The 19,773-nt window shown below is 39.4% G+C and overlaps 1 long non-coding RNA gene across 2 annotated transcripts in view; it reads left to right on the top strand.

The window, feature by feature from the left end:
* Nucleotides 1–19,773, top strand: part of LOC128140446 (uncharacterized) — a 41,403-nt gene that overhangs the window by 4,915 nt on the left and 16,715 nt on the right. For both annotated transcript variants that reach the window (XR_008234734.1, XR_008234735.1), the window contains exons 3-4: nucleotides 208–278; nucleotides 551–678. This is a non-coding gene — a long non-coding RNA (uncharacterized LOC128140446). The remainder of the gene's footprint in view (nucleotides 1–207; nucleotides 279–550; nucleotides 679–19,773) is intronic.

The following is a 19,773-nucleotide window of genomic DNA, read 5'->3' as shown; positions in this document are numbered from 1 at the left end:
GAAACAATCGCTTGAATTATTTTAAGGTGGTACCTGTTTTATGACTGGTCATGTGTTGGCTGACTGGTTCAGGTTTGGGCCAGTACAAATTCTGAAGGTGATGACTCGGGCAGCAAACTAGACACATAATTTAATAGTGAAACAACAAAGTTTGAACTGAAAAAATGCCAAAAGGTCTTAATTTGTTCCTTCTTTTTCTTGTGGCAGAGAGAAAACTGGGGAATTGCTTGATTGCTGATCCCCTAACAGTTTGAGTTGAAGACAAATTTTGAATACCAGTAAGTAACCTGACTCTTTCAAAACTAATCAAAATAGATGTTGTTGTCATGTGGAGTACCTTTTAGTGTATCAGTATGTGTTGTGGGGAGTGTAATGAATGTAGTGTGAAGTTCTGTGTCTAACCCTTTTTGTCATGGAAGAGAAAAATAATTGCATTAACAAATGCTGTCTGTGGTATGATATGGTAAATTGCATCCATCTTAGCTGTACATTTTTCCATAGCTTTGATTGCCATGATCTCAGTGCTAATGTAATCTGTTTTCATTTACAGTGCTGTCATCTGTGTGAAAAATTAAGTAGCTTGTTAGAGCTTTCAAGGAAAACATGATGCAGCATGATCACGTGTATTTGTGTAAATGTTCAAGGCCCCCTCAGCTGAGAATATGAGACCACACTGAGGTAAGCACCGTGCATGTGTGATTCTCCACTCTGTGCCTCTGTTCCATGCAGACTTACTTGGGAGTGTATATTGAGGACTGTGCGGTTTGTAGTTTCAATGTGAGAAATAGGAGGGAGTATAACCCCATATGCCAACTAGGTCTGTTTGCCACAGGATGTGATTTTTTTGCCACAGGAATTCAGAAGTGCATCTAAGAACTCCCAAGGAACTAATTTGGTGCTAATACAGAATAGTGCCTGTATTTTTATAGCCATGACAGGTTTTACTACTTTAGACATGGTGAAACTGGTTTTGGTGATGCTCTTTTCTTGAGGTGCAAAGCACCTAGTATATCAACTGTGCCTGTCTGGGACAAAAAAGGGGCACTTGCCAGAGATGGGGTGCAGCTTGTTACCGTGGTACACTGTAAGTCATGATGCTTCTGCCTCCTACCTATTTGGCAAAGTACCATCTACTTTCTGGTGGTATGGAGTGGATTTATATCTTCAGTGGATTTAACATTAGCTTCTGATCAATCATGCTGCTGCTGAACTCTCCCACAAGAAAAAAATTGAGATTTTCCTTTTCCGGAAGGACCTGCAGAGTTTCCAGGGGAGATTTCAAAATTCAGAATAAAGACATTTGCTCATATTTTCATATCAGACTTCCCCCCCCCCCTACTTCTGTCTCCCTGTAGACAAAAGGTATGCATAATGAAAGTGAAGTTCCTAAGTAAATACCATGAAATTTTGGGTGACTTAGTCATACAGTACCATTTTTTCTTCCCTTTGTCAATAGGGAAGAATTCTGCTCTGTGGAAATTGTACGTTTTAGTTTGTAGCCTGCTTTGTACACTGAAAACAACTTCAGATTTTGTACCATAAAGCGCCACCACTGGAATTTTACTACAGCCCAAATGATTTTACCACTGGATGATAATCTCCACAAATGTGCTGTCCCTGGTTTGAGCAGCATGTATCATAAAATAAGAGATACTCCAGGCTGTCCTCAATGTGAAATCTAGTTTCAAAAAACCCACTCCTGTAAGCCTTGTCTGTGGCAGGAAGAATAAGACCAGTAGTGATTCTAATGCTTTTCAGCTGGTGGGGAACTCTACAGGTGGTTTTGTGGCTTGGGTGTATGTGTTTATGCATAAATAACCAAACAGAGGTTTAAGAGAACAGTATTACACAAAAAAAGAATAGTGCAGATTATTCATTGTGAGGATAATACTAATGAGATGAGACTATTTGTGTTGAAAAAATCATATTATCATGTAAAGAACTTCCACTTTATGTCTTTTTCCATTCAGCTGAAGTTGTTACATGACCCTTTCTGCAGACTTAGGGATAGCTGGTAAAGTTGCAATGGAAAGTTAATGCATAGGTAGGCGAAGTACAAAACTGTACCTCACAATGCCATGAGAGCTCTGTAATGCATGTAAATCTTAGTATTAGAAAAATATTGAAATTTGTTTAGTGTTGTAGTAAGCATGTTACCTCTAAGTAATGCTATAACTGCATGGGTTGAAACTGGATGAAGATTTACTGAGGTGTGTACAGTTCTGCTGGACCCAATATTCACAAGGTAACAGCAGCCTGTGGATGAGACAGTACTGCCATTCTGACAAACCTTCTTAGTGTCATTGCAGTCAGTGTCTTTCTCCTGTTACAGCTCACACCAGTTTTGGTCTAGAATAAACAACACTGTAGTGGCTTTTTGGTCAACGTAATTTGCAGTTTTCTGGCTGACTTGTGCTCACGGGAGTATTTGCTACCTTCCTGTTGCTAACCAGCAGAGCTAAAAGTGTAGGAAATGTCTGTGAAATGTTTATGTTGTGTCCCTCTTGCAAATAGATACCATTCTGAGAAACACCCCTCATGGCATGGTGAGGCAGCATGCTACTTACTGATTTTGGCATATGTAGCAAAGAATAAGTACAGGTCATTGATACTATCTTGCCCTGCTGGATATGAACTCTCCAGCTCTAGCAATACTTTGAGCAAGACCTCAGTAGCAAGCAACTGAAAGCTTTCATTCCCTGTGTCTGCATCCTGTAATCATACACTGGGATGAAAGGGACTAATTAATGCCTTGATACCAGGGAATACATACCCCAGTCTTTTGCTGATCAAATACAGTGCCAGTTACTACTGGATTTAGCTTAGGGTCAGGGAAGAAAGAAGGACTGCTGTTAAGGAGAAGGAGGAGCACTTATGTAATCCTCTTGGGAGTGAGCCCCTTTCTCCCTCTGCCGATCAGGACAGTCTTGATCAATAGTGTGCCAGATGCACCCACATCTGATACGGTGAGAGAATTTGTCCAGTGTGTCTGGAGGCTTCCTTTTTTTCCTCAGACACATAAATGGGGATCTACCTTTCATGTTGAACAACCTGCAGCCCTTCTTGTGTGGGCTGTTAGGTTTGGTTTTTTTAAGCACTGCTGTTCTGAGTGCAATAAATAGAGCATATCTTAGATGAATTCTCCAGGGAAATAATTTTCAGTATAACCTGGTTGTCAACACTCAGAAGCCTTTGGATATAGCCTAAAACTGTTTGTTGCAAACCTTGGGAGGTCAGAGCCTTTGAAATAGTTGTGCGGAGTAAACCGTGTTTTAAAAATAAAAGGAAACAAAAAAAATTCCCCAGATCTGAGCTGTGTTGCTTTCAGAGCCTCCCAGTTCTCACAAAGTCTGAGTGACCCTGCAAATGGACTTTTTAAAGAGGAAATTCTGCTACCTGATCAAGGCCCCTGAAGGTGCTAGGAGAGAACGGAGAATGTCTAAAGCCAGTAAAGCTTGTGGTACTAAGATGAAAAACATCCATCATTGAAGCAGTCAGAGCTGGAATCTTCTGAAGTGCTTGGGATCTGTGGATAAAGTACTAGATTCTTGGGAGTTCTTTAGCTGAACTAAAATACAACTTAACCAGAGACTATGCCATCTTTTAATTCATGTTAAAGTGGAGTGAAATGTGTAAAAGAATTAGGAAAAAAAAAAAAAAGGAAAAAAAAAAAGGTCTTGCAGTACTGTAACTCTAGGTTTGGGAATAGATCTTGTTTGTACAGTGTTCAATTAAGTATCTGGTTTGTATAATTGTTAAGGGAGAACTTGCCTCCCCAGTGGCAAGTCCTTTAGTTTATTGGCATTTTAGTAATATTCAGTGCACATTTTACTGCTTAAATGGTTAATTTGTTAGTGAACATGTACATTTATCTTGTTTTGAATATGTGGGTGTTTGTTCCAACTGAATGCATATATCTGTAGATGTATGCTATAGAACATAATGGAAGCTTAAAATACTCAGTTCTTGGCATCACAGTAGCCAGTTTAAGTGTTTGCTCAAGATCTCCATTCATAAGTAGCCAGCTTTGAGTCTCCTCCTGTGTATCTCATGACAGCTTTGGGATAATATTTTGGGAGAGTTTGGGTTGGGGGTAACTCTGCAGATAACTTCCAGTTAAGAGATGAAAAATAGTTTTCCAGGGATAGTCTGGTTCTACTGAGCTATGAGATTGAGCTGGAAGCATGCTGAATCCTGGAGCAGACCAATGAAAGGCTGTTGCTATGGGCAGCCCCTCTTGCCCCACTTAGTGCTAGCATATAGGCTCTCCAGCATCCTTAATGTCCCCATGTGGTATGTGGTCCTGTTCAGGAACTAGATGTGTCCTAATCTGTAGTAAGGTGCTCCTGCCTGCTGTTGTGGTGATGAAGACCACAGAACAAGTCCAGACATTCTTATCTGCATAAGGTTTAGCTTACACCCTGTTATTTCTGTTCTGTTTTATGGGATTACTAAGCACTTCAGTACTAAGTTACCTGTAGAGTTGGGGATGCCAAACCTTGATCAGGACCACAGTGATTCTTTGCTCCAACTATTAACAAATCAATCACTTTGGGCTGGGGAGCAAATACACATGTAGTTACATTGGCAGCCTGGGGAGAAGGGAGAAAAATTTCAGTGAGAGAAAAGAGCTGTAATAGGTGGCTGGGAGTAGAAGCCTCTTTACTTGCCCACTGTCAGCAAAGCACCACCTCCAACCACAGGTGTAGTTGTTGGCACCCATTGGGTGAGTAAAGTTGGATTTCATTATCAGACTTGAGACCAGGGCTGGATCTGGGTCAGGCTGAGAGTTGGAGGGAGTGTAGTGCATGTGGACAGGGAAGAGCTGGCATCATCGTGGAAAGAATGAGGCAGCTCATCAGCTGGCAATGTTTCTGCCGCATTTTGCCAATTATTTGTTTTTCTTCAGGGAGGAATTCAGTGTTTGGTTAAGTTTTGTCATTAGTTTTTATAGTCACAGATCCTAGGAAGTAGTCTTGTCTACTCTGAATTTAGTATTCCTTAAATTTGAAGCAATTTTAGATGCTAAGGAATATGACTAGTGATCACATTTTAGGACTGGATTTTCTTAATAAAAAAAAAAGTCCAAGTTATACATAAATGTTGTGGCAAAGGGTTCCCCAAAACCCTAAGCAGAATATTCATCTTTGTGGCAGATGGTTCTGCTGTACTTACTGATTCATAATCTTTTGAAAAGTAAGTAAGCTACTCATGAGTTTATAAACCAAGCATTTCAACTAAATTAACTCATATCGGCTTACTGCTTTTACAGTAAGCTCAGAGTTAGGAAATACTGCTTGTATTTTATAAGTAGGTGTGATTTAGTTTAGTGATTGAATAGAAGAAAAGGAATCATACATTCACTTTTTTATTCAATAAGTATTTCTTAAGTTTTGTTAAACAATGAGGTAGTTTTATTAATCATTCCTGTTTTTCTTAAGCAAAAATGTAAAATGTATAAAACCAAGCATTAACTTCATCTCTAGGGAGTTTAGCAGTTTAGTTTTCAGAAGAGATGTGATTCTCACTGACTAATTTTTCACGTGCTTTTTTTTTAATTCTTGCCATAGGTTTAAATTATCATTAGCTTGCTAATGAATAATAGTGATAATTAAGCTTTAAGATTTTAATGCTTTTTTACATCTGTTTAGTTAAAAAAAAAAAAAGGAGTAGCTGCCTGTGAGAAGGACAACTGCTTTCTTGAAGGGAGAATTTATCTAATTATATATAAACATTTATTCCATGCTCATCACCATAGTAACTGAGGCCTCAAGTCAGTGTGCTTTGCTGAGGAGGGTTGCAAATACTGTAGTGAGCCGAAGCCTGAACTTCTCTATGAAAGTGCAGTTTTACATTTGGTTGAGGCACAGCTAGTCCCTGCTAAACCTTCTTGACCTCTCCCTTCTGCCACTATTTGTATTCCTGTGGTTGCAAGCATGGTGGAAACAGGGACCTAATATCACTGAAAAATAACCTCCCCCAGATTTAGTGTACACCAAATTGTCCTTCTGATCTGGCTGACTGCATGATTGCATGAGCACTAGTGAGGCACTGGGAAGAGTAAAAAATGTGTGATTGTGATTAAGTGTGGGGAGAGACAGCTGCAAATCAAGCTGATTACAAAGCTGCTGCTGAAGCTACTTGTTTAGGGCCTGACTATGCTGTATGTGAAATCACTGAAAAACAGGTATTGAGTTGGGAGTTAAGCCAGTTGAATTGAGGAAATGATCTAACCCTTATTAATTTTGAAGTGCTTTTGTGACTTCAGCAGTATGTTCTTGAGCCAAGTATATCTACGGCCTATACGGAAGTGCTGTTCTGAGAAAGGAAAACGCTAAAAGGATGGAAATTTGATGACTCTTCTCATATGCAGACCTCTGAAAAGTGGCCACAGTATTTTATCAAAATGTTCATTTCAGGAGCTCTGTTACAATCAACTTACCACATCTCTTTATTTTCAGTGTTATCTTCTTTTTGGCTGTACCTAGACAGTTGCTTTCAAAGAAGCCTCATCTTTTTACTTCAGCTTTCCTTTGAACAGCAGCAAGGGTAGTAGCTAGATATTTTTGTAGCCTATTTGTAAATAAATCTCAGATGTATTCTGTTTTCAGCTGCTCCCTCTGTCTTATAAAATGTTGCAATGGAGTGTGTTTTATAACTACAAAACTTTACAGACTCAGGTTTTAAAACATTTATCGTAAAAGCTTGATGAAGGCTTTTTACTTTTTATCTGCTACATTAACGAGGCCTTCATTTTTGAGCCTTTAAAATTACAGTGCGATTTTATTTTCCAGCACCCTTTAGATCATCACTTCACCATCCAAGGTCCTGATCCCATGGAGACTTGCACACTTGTTTAACAATGCATGTTTCAAGCAGTACCGCTGATTTATTACTCTGCCTGTATTGTTACCTGATTTGAAGAGAGTCAGGTACTGGGACATCTACATTACTTCTGCAGTATTTGCAAAAAGATAAATGATTTGCAGGTGTAACACAGCACTACAGTTAATCACGCTCGCAAACTGCAGTGTGAAATGGGATCTTGTATAGCCATTTATAGTCTGAGTTTTTAAGAGCTGTAACTCTGCTTTTGGCTTGGTTAACTTCTGTGGCTGTTGTAGATTACATTTGCAACCAAGTTGTTGCCAAACTTCCACTTGATGTTAAGGTCATGTTTACTACTCCGCAACTGCATAGTGAAGAGTTGCAGTAAAAGCAAAATAAACTTTAAGACTCTTGACAAAGCAGCTTAGTGTCACTCTTTGGGAGCCTGATAGTAAGTGTATGTTGGGCAGAAGCTCAAAACTGACTGTAGACCAAAGCAGAACGTTGTTGGTAGCAGTTAAATTTTACTGTTTCATTATAGCTGATGTGTCCTTGACTGCAGCTCTAGTAAAAACATCTTGTGCATGTTCTGAGTACTGTTTAAAAAAGAACATAGATGTAAGAAAACTAGAGTCTGCCGCTCTCCATATGTGGTGTTAGTACTGTGCAAGGTTTTCAGCTATTAGCCAGATTGAGTGATCTGGTAGCCTCCTAAAAGAACTGTGCACATTAAATTTCTCGTACTGCTGATGAGAAGAATGCTGTTGCTGGAACATTTGAGTTCCTGTTACTCTTCAGGGAATCGATACGAAGCCTAAACGTGGTCCTCCCAGTTGAGGGTTACGGTATGCTACCAGTGAGCTGCAATGGAGTTTACATTATGGCTATAACTGTTCTGGATTAGACATCCACACCCACACACCCCTTCTTGTTTTAAAATCTTGTAGATAGATACATCTTTGCTGGTGTGAATGCCAGTAACGATCTGAGCTTTTAAAAAAAAACAAAACAAACAAAAAAACCCCACGAAACAAAAACACAGACAAGGGAAGGAGTATTACTGCCACTAACATTTTGAGAAGACTTTTTTAGCTAGTTTTAAGGAACAAGGTGTATGCAGATCAGCTGCATTTGGCAAGCAAAATTCTCAAAAATACTAAGTACTCTGTGTGAAAACAGGCCACAGAGGAGAGAGGGGGGGTTTTTTGTTTGTTTGGGTTTTTTAAAATTATCCTTAATGGGAGGGAAGATACATAAACCTAAGTTTTGTTAAACACCAAAAATCCATAGAGGATCAACACCTTATTGTGCCACTTGTGTAAAAAGTGTATTGTGCCACTTCAACTGGAGGTCTCAACTTTTTAAAGACCAGTTAACAATGTCTGGAATATTAATGCATAGGAAACCAAACTTCTTTATTTCTGGTACTAGGGAGAGATTTTTTTCCCCCAGTTTTTTCAGTTCCTGAAAAGTTGAGACAACTGGTATTTGGGGGGATGATTGTGCTAGCTTTCTGGTGTGTTGCAAATACAGGTCCAAAAGTTCACAGAACAGTATTAGAATTGGAGATACAATAGAGTTATGACCTGACTCAGGATGGTTTGTGTACTCTCAAATCCCAGTGAACCTGGTGGGGTCTGAAACCTTTTATCACAACTGGACTCAGCCCTTTTTTTCTACTGTCAGTTACTTCTGCTGATCTATTTTTGTTTGAGTATTATTTCCCATTATAGACACAATTAAAAGCAATTTGGAGTAATTCCAATATTCATGTGCATCAGGGAGGAATTAAACTATAAAAAAGGGGATTAATTTTGGTCCCTCTGCTTCAATATTATCAATATGTTTCAAATCTCAGTGAAGATGCCCATATGCTTTCTAAATAATTTTTCTTAAATATCAGGTATTTTTGTGGAGAATTTTAATTTTTAGTTACACTTCTGCTTCAATGCAGGCACTTTTGCAGGTCCCTGCTCTTATTTATGGTATTCAAAGTATAGAAAGTAAGAACACTTTTGTCTCCATTGATATTTCACAGATGCAAATTACTCAGACATGGCAGTGCATCCCATAGAATGTTATAAATGCTCTCTCTTACCAGGCACGTCAAATACCTTAAATAAAGCCCTTCTGGATCATAAAACTTTTAAAAGAAATCAGTGCTTGTGGTAAAGCTTCATACATGTTGTAATGATGTCCAGGCATCATGTGAGTGTTTCATTTTCCATAAAAGTGAGCTTCCAAATCAATATATTGGCTTTGTTGTAAGGCTGGAGGCACTGTAGTTGCCCAAGATCAAGTTTCACACTCAAATAGCAATGTAATTGAAGCAGAAAAGTCCTGATAACTGTTCTGGTTTTGTGTGCTTGCTGCTTGTGCTTGCATTGCCAGGCAGGAGTTAAATCATGCCCTCTGGAGACTGCAGTTGGACTCTCCAGTCACTTCCCCTTTTCTTTAGTTGAAATTGTGGTACGCCTCCTATGCAAGAGTAGCACAAAAAGGAACCATATTGGGATAAAAGATCTGGTACTCATTAATGTTCAGGGTTAAGTAGATATGTAGTTTAGTAAGGATCATACCCTACCATTTATTTTTGTTAATTTGGAATAAGAGAAGGGGTTGAGGCCAAGAGAACCTCAGAGAGCCAAATGACTATTTCAACCCTTCATCTTGTTAGAAAGCAATACTTAGAAGGAAAAAAAAACAAAACAAAAAACACGCTGTGTTCATCAGTCTTATGTCTGAGTGCCATAGTAATTTTACAGGCATGATACAGAGGTAAGTAGTCTATAATATTACTTAGTTATATACAGTCTTAGTTATGAAAGTTATGAAATACTACTTATAGAGAAATAGCTCTTTAGATCAAACCATTTTCTGTAGGAAAATTTTCTGTTACAAAATTTCCAGCTACTAGATCAAACAAATTAAGCATACCAAACTTCCAGTTAAGTTTTTGTGTGTAAATACTTCATTTCTGCTAAATATGCTTGAAAATGAAAAGGTTTTGGTAAGGTTTTAGTTGGCATGTGTGTTTCTAAACTTTATTGGAAAAGTAACACATTTTTGAAGGATCTTTAATATTAGGAAATGCTTTAAATAACAAGGGACAGTTGTTCCCTTTTCAGAATTGTCTGAGATTTTTCTGATTCTTACAGCTTCTGATGTTCCTTTTTTCTTTCCAGTCAAGTAAAGCAGATAGATGCTTAGCAATTCTGAAATTCAAGCTATATATCCAGGTATCTAGCTTTGGTTAAAACATTCTGGATCAGTTTATAAGAGTGATTATTGGAACTGGAGTGAAACCAAGTAATTCTTGTTTCCCAGACTTGAATTCTAATTACCTACCTTGTATTCTGGCCTTTGCCTTTTCATCTTAGAGTAAAATCTACTCCAGTGTTCTGTGTTTCTCAGTTGTACTTTCAAGTTGTAAGAGAGTGATTCTTTTCAGGAACTTTTACAAAGTCCATAATTTCTTTTCAAATGTAGGGGGGGGGGGGAAATCTATTTAAAGAAATAGGAGTCTTGGAATGAGTGTAAATATTGACATGCTGTCTTTGTCAGCTACAAGTCCTACTGGGAAACTTGATGTCAAGTTCACTTTATGTCCTTGTACTCAAAATAAGTCAAATGAGTGCTGAAAATGCAGTGTTCCTCAGTAAAGATTTTTTATTTCACCTAAGGAGATTTAACCTTCCAAGATGATCTTGGCTACCTTCTAAAATGTATCACTGAGGATGCTTTTTTTATATGCTTTGTTCAAGCTTTATCAGTATTCACACTGAACTTTCAGGAGACTGGACATTTCATTTTATGAAACATCAGTAACAGATGTAATTATGATGAGAGAAAAAAAAAAGGAAAACAAAAAAAAGGGACAACCAAGGCAGCTTTACATGGTTGTCCCTTTTCCCTCGGGGACTTATTAAGTGTTATACAAACAAGACTCTCTGGTTGCCTTTGCTTGTATTGGGACTTGTGGTCTTTTCTCAAACGATGCTGTCTGGACTGTTTTGTTTCGTTATTAATATTTTGTTAGCAATTTACATTTACCGTATAGCACAATAATTTTGCAGGGTTAATTACCTGTGAACAGGAAGAGTTTTGTTCTGAAAAATTACCCTGAGCATAGAGTGTGATCTGATGTGGTCTGCAGATTGTTTGGATGTATTTTTTTTCTAAAATGTTAGATAGGGCTTTGATTAAAGAAAATTTAACGCCACTGAGTTATCACACCAGAGCTGGCTTTTCTGACTTTTAATGTTGAGCCTTCTGTTTAGCTGACCATGGCCTGCAGCTGAATCTATCTTTACTAGTGTTGATTGTGTAGAAGCCAAAACAGCCCGCATGCTTATACCATAGTTGGCTTTGAAGTAATGGCAAGTATTGAAGACAGGGAAGACTTGTAATATTTTTTTACATTATGACTTTAATAGGAGGAAAGAGTTCTAAGCAGCATGTGCTATTTTTTATGTGGCTAGTCAGAAATCAAGATTGTAAGACCTTTGGAGCAGAAGATGTATTTCACCTAAGCCTTTCTACCTCATTTTGCTCCACAGAACTTTGATCTGTGATTAGATCTGTGTATATAGATACGTATATATAGCAGTTATTCATGGCAGAACTATTTCTTGAAACTTGTACAAAGCTGGAAACTATGTGAGTAGGGTATCTCTAGTGCTCTGAGTGTACAAACCCATAATGCGTTCTTAAACACAGAAGCTGGTGCCGAGGCTTATTACCTACCATATGCAAAATATATTTACTGATACTTTGAAATTACTACTACAATAGGCCTCAAAGGCTCGTTGTCCCTTTGTGTGCATTTGTTATTCCCACTGTTGACAATGGGAATTAGCTATACACATCAGGAGGAGGATATATCCATTGGACTATAACTTAGACAGCAGGGAATATGAAATTCTCTAGCTATAAGATGGTGAGAACAGCACAGTTTAAGCATTGCTCCCACTTGGCTTGTCACCACTGCATTTTGTGATTTTTTTTTTTTTTTTTTTTTTTTTTGTTAAGGAAACAGTAGTGGAAGTAGCAGCTGTGAAATGTGATGGTAGCACAGTGCTACCTTGATAGAAATTGCAGCTCAGAGCTCCACTCCAGATCAAGTGTGGCACAGAATTTTGAATGATGGAAGTGAGCTGTTTTTCTGGAAAAAGCAGCCATTCAGGTTAAGCCTAGTAAAAGCTGACTGTCACTTGCTGGATTAATAAATCGTTGTCCAGAGAATTTTCAAATTTGTATTCAGTTATTTCTTTCAGCTGTTAGGCCAGATTTCTTCTCAAGATGTTACATTCTTTGACTTGCTGTGATTTATTGTTCCTCTTCTAGTACTGGCTGGATAGCTGATACCTTCAGTCACATGAGTGAAGTTTATATATGTCAGATATGTATGGACATATATGGTGTTGGATTTGATGTTCTCAGGTTTTTCTGCTATATAAGTAATTGCATTAGGGGGGGGGGGGAATAATAGTGTGATATAACGCTGGGGTCCAAGAATGGTTTAGGTTATAAATGCTTGATCTTTGGTTTTCTGGGGGTGTTTTTCTTCACTTTCTGAATCTTCTTGCTAATCCTGTGTGGAAGCTGTCAGGCGTGGGGCCCTCCAGAACCGTTTAGAGCTCCTACACGTTTCCAAAATGAGAACTGCGAAAGAAGTTCAGTCGTCTTTGCAAGATAAAAGCTCCCTCCTGTGGAAGAGAGGAACTTCTGCAGTGACTAGGAGCAACGTTAGGGCATAATACTCTGATTTTAAATTAGCAGGAAAAAGGGGCACAAGCCCCGTAGGGGGTTGCAGATGCTGTAATTAAAACCCCTGTTCCCTGTTTTTTTTTCCCAAAGCAAGTTCTTCATATTTGTATGACTTCTTTCTAAAAATGTGTATCAGTTATAGCTGTTTGCTGTGTGCAAGTAAAACTGGATAGTTTGAATAATATAATGTGGCCACAGTGGAATCTTTAGTGTTAAAGGGGTCTAAAGCAGCTGATATTTATACTGAGTTTGCCTTCTGTAGCTCTTTGCTGAAAATCCTCGGTATTTTGGGCACTTCTATGAATTCCAGTTCATAGAACTTACATTACTTTAAAAAAAAAAAAAAATTCTTTTTATTTTTCCCTGTAAGTGTGATAATCTGTTCTGTATATACTGAAGATCTGTATCACAATGATTTTGGATCTTGCTGCAATTGGGGGTCCTTGGTAGAGGGCTCTACTGAGCTCAAAGTCCTGTCTGACTTGGAAAATACAACTGCACAGAAAGCATAAAGATGAATTTGTGATGGAGGAGCTGGAACTAGAACTCATCTTGATATCAAATTTCTGCTAGAAACAGTATTTTTACCTTTGAGCTGAACAGGATTCATGCTTGTGATCTGAAGGTGGAAGGCTCTAGCTCATTAGCACATTAGCAAAACCTTGAGGCATTTACTTCTATAAATGCTGATGTTACTCACCTGAGAATGTAGCACTTTGGAGGGGGTGGGGAGAGACAGATCATTTAGTGTTACAGTGGAGATTTAAATTTACCAACTCAGATTCATTGCCAGGTAGAGGACTGAGACAGCACAGTGCGTGCTGACCCACTGCAGAAAAATGTTGTGTTGAGATTGGGTATTGGGATCCTATTAACTGACAAAATGCTAAATTATGATCTTGTTCACAGCTGGCTGGGTTCTAGCTTGTGGCACACTGCAACACAGACATAACTTTGGTTACAGAAGCATGTGATTTGGCACATTCTTTGTGATGTGTAATGGTGAAGTGAGATTTGGTTCTGTCTTAAGAAATTTATGGTATACCAGCTCATTTTGATACAGTTTGGAGTTATCTTTGAAGTGGGGAATAGTTGCTCTGTTAAGGAAGTAGTATCCTCATTTATAAGAACTGTGAAGGTGCTATAGCTTAGATGAATAAATAGTCCTTATGATTGTGCATGTCAAGAAATGCAAGCTCTTGAACTTGTGTGAAAGCAGAAACTTCTCATGAGGCTCCATGCAGCGAAGGCTAAAGTCAGGGTAATGAGGGATGCTGGCAGAAGTGCCCTGTTACTGAGATTCAGTACTGTGTGAGCTCCCTGGACATCTGTCTGATCTTCTTCTGGACCACAGAGCACTCAGTGGCTGCTGCTCTTCAGGTGCCAATTTGAACTAAAAGAAACTCAGCAATAGCAAAGGGGAGTCCCTTTTGTATATAAGTACTTGCACTAGGTTCTGCAAGATTATAGTGTGTTTGCATGGGAGGAGAAGTAGCCTACACAGTTAAAAATGGGATGGGGAGTCTTTCATGTGGCTTACAGCTTACAGATGGCTCCTGGATCTTTAAAGTTCCTTCATGGTACATACTTCCTCTTAGTAGCACCATCTAGTGATTGCCTGGAGTATTTTTGATTTGCAGCTTTTTTTCCCCTCTGGCAGTTCTAATCTGGTTTCTTAAGAAACGGAAGCTTGTGTTGAGCACGTTTTGTCTTGCTCTTCTTCCTTGTCTGCACACTTCCACCCCCAATATTAAATGTTTTTCATGAAAATCAAAAGAGAGGCTGAGGTCCCATACTGAGTTGCTTCAAGTTTTATGAAATTACATATCTGAACAGAGTACAGTGGTTGAAATTAGTGTCCATAATGACAGAGAGGCTGCAATATGAGTTGAACCACAATATTAAAACACCAGAGAATCCACAGGAGACAGACAGGAAATTAGTCTCCATAAATTCCACAGTTCATGGTGATATACTACCAAGAACAGAAGCAAGGTAAAAGTTTTACTGTTTTTAGTATTCACATGGCAGTGATTTCTGTGAAGCAACTGTGAGCTGGAAGAACATTGCTTCAAATCCCTGAATCCTCAGCAGTTAATTTTCTTTTACTGGATCTGTGGGAATTGAAACAATGATAAAAATACAGAGGAGAAAACCTACTAGATTTGGGCATTTATTCTTGACTGTAATGACTAGTAATTTGTACCTGCTCACTTTAAATGAAGTCTTGTTTGAAAATGTGTAGACCATGGATGAAACAGAATTGCAGAGAAATGTTCTGGTGTTTTTGCAGTAATTTAAAGCACTGGTTTGGATTACCTGATGCAGATTGCGCTAAAGCCTTGTCCTTCTCCAGGAATTCTGCATCAAATGGGCTACGCAGCAGGTAACTCATGACTGATCTGAGATACAATAGAGCCAGCCTCCTTTTTTACAGCATCCTAAGGACTATTACTTCATTAATCTTTAATTTCTATGACTTTTAATAAAAAGCCCAGAAGGTAAGAAGGAGATGGACTAAAATTGATTCACTGTTTTTCTCCTCAATTGAAGTTCTCCAGTGTCAAATAAAATGTGGAGTAAACAAGCTTGAATCTCGTGGAATGGAAGGTGTTTGCATGACACTTCTAATGAGCATATAAAGGAGAAAGATTTCTTGGATTTGACACTTGAACTTGCTGTGAACTTGGCTTTTGGCCCTTTTTATTTGTAAATAATCTTTAAAATTGGGGCTAATGTTCAATGCATTAAAACACTTCTTTATGTGTGCTTGTGTGTGTGAACATACATACGAGTACATGAGTTCTTGTCATCTTTCTCTCCAGAAAGTTAAGAACTGGTTTACCAGGTATACTGTAAAAGAGAAAACTAGGTGGCTATTTAAGTAATTGCATTGTTTGTCCACACAAATTATTAGCTTACATCAAGATTTGTAGCATGCAGAAATGAAGAATCTGAAAAATAGAAGGAAAATGAATACAGTCTTAAGAACAAGCAAATGGGAACAGTGACAATGAAAATTCTCTCTGAGTTTTCCTGGGATACTTTACACTGGCTTGACAAAGAAAACACTTCCTTTCTGTAGGAAGAACAATGTATAATTGATGCCTTCTGCAGAAATAATCACTTTGGATTTTAGGATTGCAGTTTCTTGATTTTTCACATCCAAGCGTAGCTTGGATGAAGAACTTGTGAGAAGGTGGATTGCTAAACAGTTTAGATTTGTCTTTTCTTTGGAGCCAGAGAAGTAAAAACAGGTAGTGTGTGCTAATCGGGGAGAATCCGTGCCTCTTCTCCTAGATTATCCTCTTCAGTCTGCTCTTCTAGAGAATCAGTAGTGACATAGCAGGTAAGAAGGCTGTGATGTCAACATGGTTAATGTCTATATTTTGGTATTTTGATTAGAATAAAGATGGGTGAGATAATTGCTAAAAGGCTAGCCTGGCCATGGTGTGATACAGGTTAACACTGTGTTCTATCCAGGCTTCCCTGTAAGAATATAGCAAGTCCATCAGTCTTGATTTATACCTGGACTGTTCACCAAGGTTTCACTTCTGTGGGAAAATACAATGCAGCAGTTGGAGGAAGGAGGCTGCTGCATGCCCACATTTTATCCTGGTGTTGAATTTGGGTTCGGGAAGGTCATGTACACTGACCTGGGAACTAAGAAGTGCTCTCTGATTCCCTTAGTCACTTGTTCTTTTTTGTTGTAGCTGTGCCTCATGGGAATGCAGCTCAAAGACTGCAGTGGTGCTGCTTGAACCAGAGTAGGAAGTGGCACAAAATCAGAGCAGTGAACCCTGCCTGGCCGAGCTGTGCCAGCTTCTGCTTTGAATATTTCCTGGTATTTCTGAGTGGTGCTGCTCTACGTGGTATCGATGTACTCAGTTGGTATGTCCTCTGTGTAGGAATTATAAGGGCTTCCTTGCCCATCCCATAATATGGAATATAGTACTGCTTCCCCCACCCCCTTGGATTATTACATTAAGAGTTATTGAATGACTGGGGACCTTACAAGTTTTGTAAATAGCTACTTAACTGCAGAGCCTTCAAGGCAAATGAGTAATAGATTGAACAGCAAATGGTGAGAGAAGATAAAGCCTTTTCTGTCTCTCCATTGCAGATGAAAGATGAGGTGAGACATTAGGGGATGGTAAGTAAGCTATGACAGTATTCACTAGCAACTACTGACTGCTTGGAGAATGCTTTAGTGAGATCTGAAAAGTTTTGAGATTGGTATGAAATCTGTGGAAAGTTACTGACACTGAGCTTAGTGAGCCAGAAGCTTAAAGCTACTTACCAATAAAAACCATGGGAAGTTCTGTAGGAGATTTTTGAGGTTAGGAGCAGTCTTTCTAGCAGAACCTGGAAGGAGTATTAGAGGTGACTGAGATGGAGACTACCAAAAGAATGTGTGTGGGGGGGGGTGTTCTGATATTGTTATATTTTCATATGAAGACTCCTAGTGACTGTTTCCCCTGCTGCCTATGGGTCAAAAGCTCCATGTCTTTGAACATACTCTGAGATTCTTCTGTCTCTCTCGCTGTTTCTATAGTACCATGACTCCAAGCACGTGCCCCTCCACTGTTTTCCCTTTAGATATCCGTACAGAAGCTGGTGTCTCAGATAAGGCATGATCACTCATGGATTTGTAGAATGGAGTGCGTGCGGAAAAAAAAGGTGTACTTACCTGTCCTAGTCATGACTCTTCAAGAATAAAGGCTGTAGGAGGACTGACAAGGTGGTTAGTGATCTCCCTTTCCTGTGCTGTTTGGATCATATCTCAGTCCTGGAGCTAAGTATGTGGCAGCATTCCTTCTTTCCTTGCTTATTTGTGCTTGAGGGCTGCTGCTGCTGGCATTGCAGGACTGAAGCACAAGGAAGTAAGAATTGACAGCTGGTTTTATTTTAAAAACAAAAACTGCAAGAAATTTTTAAGCTGTGCTAGCTCATTATGTAACTGATTCTGTACCTGTATGCAAGCACAAAATATTAGTTCCTGATCCCTAGGGAAAAAGAAATATTTTTCTAAGATAGGGCAAATGATCTGTAGAGGAAATCTTTTCACTTTTTAAAACAAACAGCCTCCCTGGAAGTATTTCCTCAGTGAGTTGTACTTAATTTGTATTAAAACAGTTAGATCTAAATTCTTACAGTTTTGTTTTAAACAAGGGCAGTTAATCCACATTTTAGCATATTGGGGCAAATTTGTCCCTTAGGTTAACTCCATACATTTTGGTAGAACTTTGTACCAGCAGTGCATTTGGCACCTTTTCTTGTTTTTTTTTTTTAACCATCCGCCTCAAGAGTAGCAAAGTTCAGTGTAAGCATTGTGCATCTGAAAATGAGATGATCAGCACATTTATGTATGACTATTGCCTTGTTCTGATACAAGATGTTGCAAGCCTCTTGAACAGTGTTCAGTATACAACAGAACTGAAAGATGCATGAAGCCTTTTTTGTTTGTTTGTTTTAATGCTTTTAAATCTTTGAAGTGCAGTCACAGTTTCCATACAGAACAGGGATGACTGCAGTTGTATTTTCACACAGTCATATTTCCTGCATTTGCTCAGCTTGCCTGTAGTGTAGTATTTAGGCAGACATGTCTCTGAAGCCACAAGTAAAAATAATACAGTTAATTAAAAACAAAAACAAAACAAGAAAGTACCAACTTTAGTCTATATATTCTGTACATAGAATTGGCCAGGGCTTGTTCTCCACAATAAGTCTGAAATGTGGAAGTACCTTAGGTGGATCTGTTGGCATAGCAACTTAGACTGAGCAGAAGAGTGCTATCATAGTCAGAAAATAGTATGTGTTGTGATATTATTGCATGCCTCTGCTACTCCTCTGTAGACAAGACCCTCTGGGGTTCACATTAAACTCATAATGATTCAGTTCAAGCTTCCGAGAACATTTGGTCCTTGTAGCACATACACTGTAGCTTAATGCAGATATCACTGACGATGTTATCACAGTCACTCCCATAACAGCAGGATGGCACCTAACCTTACAGTTACCATGCTGAGAATGGGCAGAAGGTCCATCTTACCTCCAACACAGTCGTATGGTTCTTGCCTTCATCATCATCAACTAACAGTTTATTATTGCTTCTCTGAGGATTGTTCAAAGGCTGCAGAAGTTACTGGATGGGATACCAGCCTGTGCCTTGCTATTTGGGGTAAAGGGAGTAGGCGTGTCTGTTCTCTCGGGGAGGGAAACAAAGGCATTGTGGATAGCATATGAAGCACTCATACGTGGTAGTGTTGAGACTCAAGTTTGTCCAAATGACGAAAAACAGAATATCAAAGCCTTACGCTTGGTCAATGCAGATGTGCCATTATGAATTATTTTTTTAATTTCAGATTTTTGGCAGCAACATTGATGGAAAAGCTGTCATTGCTTTTAAGCCTTGTCTCCAATGGAGATCTGTTTGTATCTATGTACTCATACCCGAGTGGTGCAACTCTCTGCAGCTCATGGCTTAGACAAGTGCATTCTTTGCTGGGTAAAAAACTGGCTGGATGTACAAGCCCAGAGGGTTGTGGTGAATGGAGTTAAATCCAGTTGGTGGCGGGTCACAAGGGGTGTTCCCCAGGGCTCAGTATTGGGGCCAGTTCTGTTTAATATCTTTGTTAATGACCTGGACGAGGGGATCAAGTGCACCCTCGGTAAGTTTGCAGACAACACCACGTTGGGAGAGAGGGTTGATCTGCTCGAGGGTAGGAAGGCTCCTCAGAGAGATCTGGACAGGCTGGATCGATGGGCCAAGGCCAGTTGTATGAGGTTCAACAAGGCCAAGTGCTGGGTCCTGCACTTGGGTCACAACAACCTCATGCAGCGCTACAGGCTTGGGGAAGAGTGGCTGGAAAGCTGCCCGGCAGAAAAAGACCTGGGGGTGCTGGTTGACAGCCAGCTGAATATGAGCCAGCAGTGTGCCCAGGTGGCCAAGAAGGCCAACGGCATCCTGGCCTGTATCAGAAATAGCATGGCCAGCAGGAGCAGGGAGGTGATTGTTCCCCTGTACTCGGCACTGGCAAGGCCGTACCTCGAGTACTGTGTTCAGTTTTGGGCTCCTCCCTACAGGAAAGACATTGAGGTGTTGGAGTGTGTCCAGAGAAGGGCAACCAAGTTGGTGAGGGGCCTGGAGCACAAGTCTTATGAGGAGCGGCTGAG

This window comes from Harpia harpyja, chromosome 4 (genome assembly GCF_026419915.1).
Source record: "Harpia harpyja isolate bHarHar1 chromosome 4, bHarHar1 primary haplotype, whole genome shotgun sequence".
NCBI classification, from domain to species: Eukaryota; Metazoa; Chordata; class Aves; order Accipitriformes; family Accipitridae; genus Harpia; species Harpia harpyja.
Note: the sequence above shows the minus strand (reverse complement) of the source record. Positions and strands in the feature narration are given on the sequence as shown.